The sequence below is a fragment of the Corvus brachyrhynchos genome, unplaced genomic scaffold, assembly GCF_000691975.1.
Source record: "Corvus brachyrhynchos isolate BGI_N302 unplaced genomic scaffold, ASM69197v1 scaffold4, whole genome shotgun sequence".
In the NCBI taxonomy this organism is placed as follows: domain Eukaryota; kingdom Metazoa; phylum Chordata; class Aves; order Passeriformes; family Corvidae; genus Corvus; species Corvus brachyrhynchos.
The window spans coordinates 6,595,846-6,602,505 of record NW_008237878.1 but is presented as its reverse complement, the minus strand read 5'-3'; the positions used below and the strand labels follow the sequence as shown (position 1 = coordinate 6,602,505).

Below are 6,660 nucleotides of genomic sequence, written 5' to 3'. Positions count from 1 at the left end.
GGGCAGGACCTGGGACCCTGGGGTTGTTCCCTGAGGCACCTGAACAGAGGCGAACAGGTCCCTCTTTTAGTAAGGTGGGGTGTTAGGGTCCCAGTGCAACAGCCGCTCCAGTGAGCAGGCTCCACTCACGGTAGAAGGAAGGCAGCCGAAAGCAGAAGCCCGCAGCGCTGACGAAATCCCTCCACAATGACGGCAGCATCCCTCCATCCCAACGCCGAGAACACCAGCCCACCCGGGGTGTACCCAACCCCCAGGTGAAAGAGAGTAGCCAGTTGGACCCCTCCCTCTGTGGCCACATCTTTTGTTTTTCTTAAGCACACAGTAATTTGTTGCCCTGGCAATATATATGGAAAAAATTCTTTAAGAGAAAAAGAAAACAGGAGAACTCCTAAAAAACCCCAACATACTGTTACTCACTCATCAAAGCTGTTGTGGATTACCCCACTATCTCAGCCTCACAGCACAGTTCAAGGTGGAATTTTCTGGAGAAAACCCTTTTTCCCCACAAGCTGCTTCCAAGGTCATGACACCTAGTCCAGTATAACAGCAAACTGTCAATGTAGGATGATGTGGACTTCTCATATTCTGTCTCCAGGATGTGTTTGTCAGCAGGTCATGCTCTGCTTGGGTTGTGCGTATAATCAGAAGAAGCAAGAGATGGAGGCAAGTGTTTTCTCCATGTGCTGCATCCATCCAAGATCAGTAAAACCACTCAGAGATTGCCCTCCTCGACAGAACCAGTTGAAGGTGAGTGTAGAAAAGCTGATTGGCATTCGTGGGCTCTGGATAAATGGAGCTGTTCACCTTGGGATCGTGAGTTCAGAGGAAGGTCAGCTCACTGTTGACCACCATTCATTATCCTCTGGCAACAACTCAGCCTCAGTGAAATAAGGAGCCAGCCTTGGCTTGGGTCCCAGTGGAAAGAAAGTCTGTGTCACTGCAGTTGCTGTGCTCACTGGACTCTTGGCTGGCCCCTCAGGGAAATAACAAAGCAGTTCAGGGAGCCCATCCTCACAGCTTAGCACCTTCCTGGGGGATCAACCTGGAGTAACACGCTGGAGTTTCTGCAGTGTCTCAGTGTTAGTACACACAGACACCACTGCTGAGCTCCAGATCCGGCACATAGGTGAAGACCAGGTGCTGCCACCAAAGAATCACAGCAAGGAAAAGCTCAGACTGAAATGGGGGAGGTAGGAGAAAGGTTGAAATCCCCTGTGGAAGAAGTCAAGAGAAAGGCAAATAAATGACTGCAGAGCAGCTCACATGTCAGGACAAGAAGCACAAGGTGAGGTTAGAGTCTCACGTGAGAGCCCTGCTCTCACCCATCACTGTTGCACAGCTTTGGTGTTGCAGGGGGAAGGAGAAAAGCCTTTCCCCACACTCCTATCCCCCTCTGCCCCATGCCCAAAGCAGATGTGGATCCTACAGCCCACTCCTGTGGGCTCCTCCATTGCAGGGCCACAGGAGACCCTGGGGAGGGAAATATTGGCCAAATGAACCATCCAGGTGGCCTGTGGGCCTTATATTGAGCATTCTGGTCCATACTAAAATAAATGCAATAAACCAGGTCAGTATCACTTGCATGAAATTCACTTATTGTTTTAAATTACCATTATCGCCATCATAATTAAAATCAAGCAACAGCTTAAAGAAACTAATGAATATTTTTATACGTGAACTTATCACGAGAAGGGAGGGAAAAAAACAAAGTGCAAATGTGCCTGTATTGCTAATAAATATTATTGGAGGGACTCCCAGCTTTTCACATTACCACAGTGTGATATGACAGCCTATAATGGATTACTCAACTGCCCGAAGCCATTGTAGGAATAAATCCCTTTTAATATTCATGTGCGGTCTTTGAGAAAATAGATGTAAGCAGTTAATACTTTTCTATAGACAAAACAATGCAGTTTATCAAAACAAAATGTGTGCTTGAAAACAAAAATCACAAAGCTCCTGGACTCATTCTATTTTTTTGCAAATCAGAAAAAATAGCACCCAAAGATAAAGACAATTTGGGGAGCATAGAAAACAAGATGGGGAGAGATAGGATATTAGCAGATGGGGAGGGACAGGGTCAGTAGAAAGGAGGAAAAAGCATAAGAAAATGAGTATTTTGTGAATCTGTGGTTGTAAAGAGAGCACCAAAGGAGCTGTGTGAGTAAGGTGTTATTTGGCAGTGGGGCTGCTGGTTGCCCTACAAAGCTCTCACTGGGACAGAAGGTAGTATATGTGTGGCAGAGGAAGATCTGGTGCTTCCGAGGAAGGAGACACAGGGCTCTCTGAGGTGTAGGGATGCTGCTAGGTGATGCTAGGGCTTAGCCATGTTTATAGGACAGTAAAGGATGTAGTAAAAGAGGTGAACAGCAAAGCCTGTGCAGGGCCAGCTGAGGGCTGCTCCCTCCCAGCCCCTCTGCTCTATCTTTCTGCTTTTCCTTTTGCAGCTGATATATAAAACCTACCTGGTTTTTAATCTCTGGGTTTTGGGGGTTTTTTTCCCTCCCTTTACACTGCAGAACAAGAGAGCAGTAAAGGAGGATTTGTAACTTTTTGTGTGGTCGGGAGTTGAGGGAATTGGAGGTTAACCCTTCCTGCCCCAGCTGTTTGTGGGCAGTTGATGCTTGGAGAGAAAACCAGATAGCAAAACCATCTCAGGGACTGGAGGGAATGGCTCCAGACTCTCAGAGGTGAGGGGGCAAAAATGAGAAATTAGATCTTACAGAACTGTATGCTGCTGGGATGTGAATCCAACTTTTATTTGGCTGGTATGGTCTGTGGCTAAAAATGGCTGTAGATGTATCTGAAACTGTGAGGGAGAGAGAGGCAGAAGCTCTTCAGTTCCTCTCCTGCTGTGAGATCTAGGCTGCAAAGACAAGCTTAAACTGAAGCATCAGGAATAAATAAGGCTCTCCTGGGACTCATGTGGCTTTGATATCTGTGGCTGCCTGGCGGGTGAAAGAGTGGAGTCACAGATTCCTCCTGCTTGCCATGTTCTGAGAGAGCTTCTGATGACACCCTTTGTCCCTGGCACAAGCACAGCAAAGGCAGCTCAGGGTCTGCCTTGGGTTGGGGTAGGTGCCATCCAGGCTGAAGGACACACCATATTCTTGAACCAAATTCAGCTCAAAACATAGCCCAAGAGGCTGACAGTGCTCTGAATGCTGCAGGCCTTTGTGAAAGTTGTGATTCTGCAAAGACCCACAGGGTGCTTAACTGGACCTTCTTCCAAGTGCCACTGGCTCCCAGGGACCTGCTGGAAGGAATTCAGGATGGACACACACTGAACTAACTGCAGCACCCTGAGATCCTCCCATGCTTCAAAATGCTTGGGGGAAGGACACTATCCCTTAAGATGTCCAGTTTTATAATAGTAATTCCAATCCTCAATATAGGGAAAAAATCCATGAATTACCATGTTAGTATGTCAGAGCAATCCACACAACTTTCTCAGATTTTATTCCCATGTAATTTTCATGGAACAGTACAGTTCCCTATCTGGACAAAGCTTCAGCTGTGTAACCATTTATGTAGCCAGCAATGTTGGAAAGATTCTATAATTAGAAAAATTCCAGGAATGTTTATAGAGGCAACATCTTTCCTACATCTCTTTATTAATTGATTGTAACAGTAATCTTGTCGCTGTAAACACCGTGAGACTCCCTTTAAATGCCAGATAGTTTTATAGACTGTATTGAGTGATATGAAAATGGGCCAGTTTTATAGGTCATATATTTCTTTGAAATGGAATAGGTCCAGGAGACAATTGGGAACCGGAATGGGGAGAATTCCTCCCACCCACCTCCTTCCAGCAGAGCAGAGGTGTGTCTTGCTACGAAAGGGAAAGAAAAAGTTTCACCTTCTAATTGTTGTATTGAGTAGCTCATTGACTGCACTTTCTGTTCAATACCTTTTTTACCACTCAGATTGTCTAATCAAAGGCTTTTTCCTTCCTTGGTTTAGCTTTGCAGCCTCTAGCATTGATCCAAAATCAGAAACGAAAGAGAGAAACAGGCTCTGGGAAAAGAGAACACAATTAACACCCAAGCAGCTTCATTTTTTGGGGTGCCTTTAAACATCTTGCACTTCTCAGTCTATTCTCCCATTCTTTTATTTTCCCTTTTGTGTTCAGGAGGTTTCTTTAAGGAAAGCCTTTATCAGCTGCTCAGGGAGAAGATTAAAGCACCCTTCACTGAGAAACAGGTTACTTTTTGTGTCCAAGTTCTTAATCCACTTTATTAAAATGTTCCAAATCTTCCTTCAAGAGGAGAGATCAGAAGGACATTTCTCTGTCACCCCTGGCATGCCTTCCTTCCGGATACTTGTGCTTCATTAGAGGCTAAAAAAAAACAAAGTCAGGGCAAGGAAAAGAAGAGAGAACAAGACTGCAGTCACTGGTTAATATGGGACGTGGAGCCTTCTACTTCATGGCCACTGGTACTGCTCTGGCCCCAGGCTGGAAGCAATTGAAAGCTTTTCCCATCTCAGAGACACCTGCGTGAACCAAGTCAGAGATCTCTGGCTATTTTTGCCTTTGAGGCTCAAAGAAAAGAGCTTTGCAGTGAACAAAGCCAAGCATCCGTCCAGCCTGCTGCCCCGCTGCTGAAAGCAGCAAGGAAAGGGCGCAGAAAGGGTGAGGGTACTGAGTCTGCTCTGCTGTGTACTCTACCTGCTCCCCCAGACCACAGGCCTGGCATTGCCTACCTGGAATAATGGCTCTCTGTGGCTAATAAACTTTGATGGATTTTCTTCCATGGCATCATCTGATCTTTTTTCTGCATATCCGCAATCTTTCTCTGCACTATCATGGCCCTTCCAGGGCAAGGCTGAAGGACACCAACACAAGCTGCTGCCTGGGCACTTCTGATATCTAGGAGTGCCCAACGAGCCACTTTTTGTCATGTTTAGTTTGAAGGCTTCCACATTAAGACAGAAACAGAAACAAAGCCTGTGATTCCTCTGGGCAGCCTTGGGAGATGTCTTGGGGGAAAAAAGCCTAGATCGGGTCTAAACCCCACTTTGGATCTGGCATCAGCTCCTCACCCCAAGAGTCTTCACCCCAGCCCTCCTTTCCTTTCCCTTCCCCTCAGGAATCTCACGTTGGATTTTCACAGTCTGTCTGCCCTGACCCAGGATTATGGCCACAACACGGTGCAGGCAAGCAGTGAGAGACACCACCTCCCACAGTGGAAAACTAAAATAAGGCTAGGACAGAAACTGCTCCAAGTAGCCATGATAGAAGTCTAATGAGGCATCTGACACGATGGCTTTTCCATGTACCCTGTCTTGGTTTTAAAAGGCCACTTGCTTTGCATAAGTAGCTGCTGTTTTGTAAAGCAAGTGTATATGATGCAGACACTCCTCGTGCTTCCTCAGGGTACAATTACTTTCTTATCTGTCTTGTACTGCTGTTTCTCTGCAGCTGAAGTAAATTCTCCAGTGTGAGACTGTAGGGTTAATCTTTTGAGTAGGTAAAGTTAAAAGGGCTGGAGAAAACCATGGCAGCCTGAGAGAGCAAAGAGCAAGGAGGTGACATCTTGGCAGGCAGAGACGAGGAGTGAGGTGTTCCTGAAAGACAACCTTCACATTTCCCATCAGTGCTGACTCATAAAATGTCAGGTTCGTTAAAGGTGAAATACACACAAACTAGAACTTGAGCAGTTTCATACACGGCAAAGCATCCATGCAATTGGCTTTTCCCCTTCATCTTGACACCTCCAAGTCTTCTGAGTCAAGAGTACCAAAGTAATTTGATATTAAAATGTGTCATCCAGTTAATAAAAGCATAGTCAAAGGCTACATTTTATTTATTATTCAAATTACAGTAGCTCTTTGATGCCTTGGCTGCAACACAGCCCTGCTTAGAACTCAAGAGACAAGTCCCTTCTGCTCCTACCCCAGTGAGTGCCACATGATGGGGGGAGATTTTCGGAGGGCGGCAGAGGTCTAGGTGTGGGATCCTGTTGATTCCCCTGCCTTCCTGCCCAACTTTCACATGCCCTTTGCAGAGTCTCCTCTCTCAAGCCCACCCGTGAACACTGCGGGAGAGGGAGCCCAGAGCTCAGATGGCTTGCAACAGTCTCCAGCCACTCAGTGTCACTGCTGTGCCTTAATCACAAATCATCCCTTCTCTGCTGTTACAGCAGGCACACTGCCGTGTTTGTGCCCACCAACACTCCTGTTCCAGGCGTGGTGCAGCGCAGCGCTCTGCCTGCGGCTATCCTGGTGTCCCGTGTTTATCTAGTCTCTCCTGATGGCCTCCACAGCATATTTGCTCTATTTTCAAAGCCCTTTTCTGAGCCGCTTTGAATTCCCTTTGTGTTTAAAGATCTGCCTTGCTCTTCGAGCTCCGTGCACCCTCACCAGCCAGGTTTTAAAAGCAAGGCCGTTGCTGGAAGTTGTCATTGGTACGTGATGCAGAACAAAATCCAGCTCGCTCGAATGCAGCTAGATTGGCTCAGCAGGGCTGACAATGGATGAACTGGGTCTTATCAGCGGAGGGAGCAGATAGAACACGGGAGCAGCGTGCAGGGAGCAGATAGCAGCTCTGCGAGAGCGGACAGAGAGCCTGCTGATAGTGCAGGGTGGGGGGAAGGCATCACTTTTGTTCCCTGGCTGGTTTTGAGGCTGTTGGTTTTAAGCTGGCCCCTTTTTTACCAC

General features: G+C 46.9%; 1 long non-coding RNA gene across 1 annotated transcript in view; it reads right to left on the bottom strand.

Moving 5' to 3' along the window:
* Nucleotides 1–61: 61 nt before the first annotated feature.
* The window catches only part of LOC108446283, a 39,273-nt gene continuing 32,674 nt past the window's right edge, over nt 62–6,660 (bottom strand). Inside the window, exon 10 of the long non-coding RNA XR_001861434.1 lies at nt 62–1,212. This is a non-coding gene — a long non-coding RNA (uncharacterized LOC108446283). The remainder of the gene's footprint in view (nt 1,213–6,660) is intronic.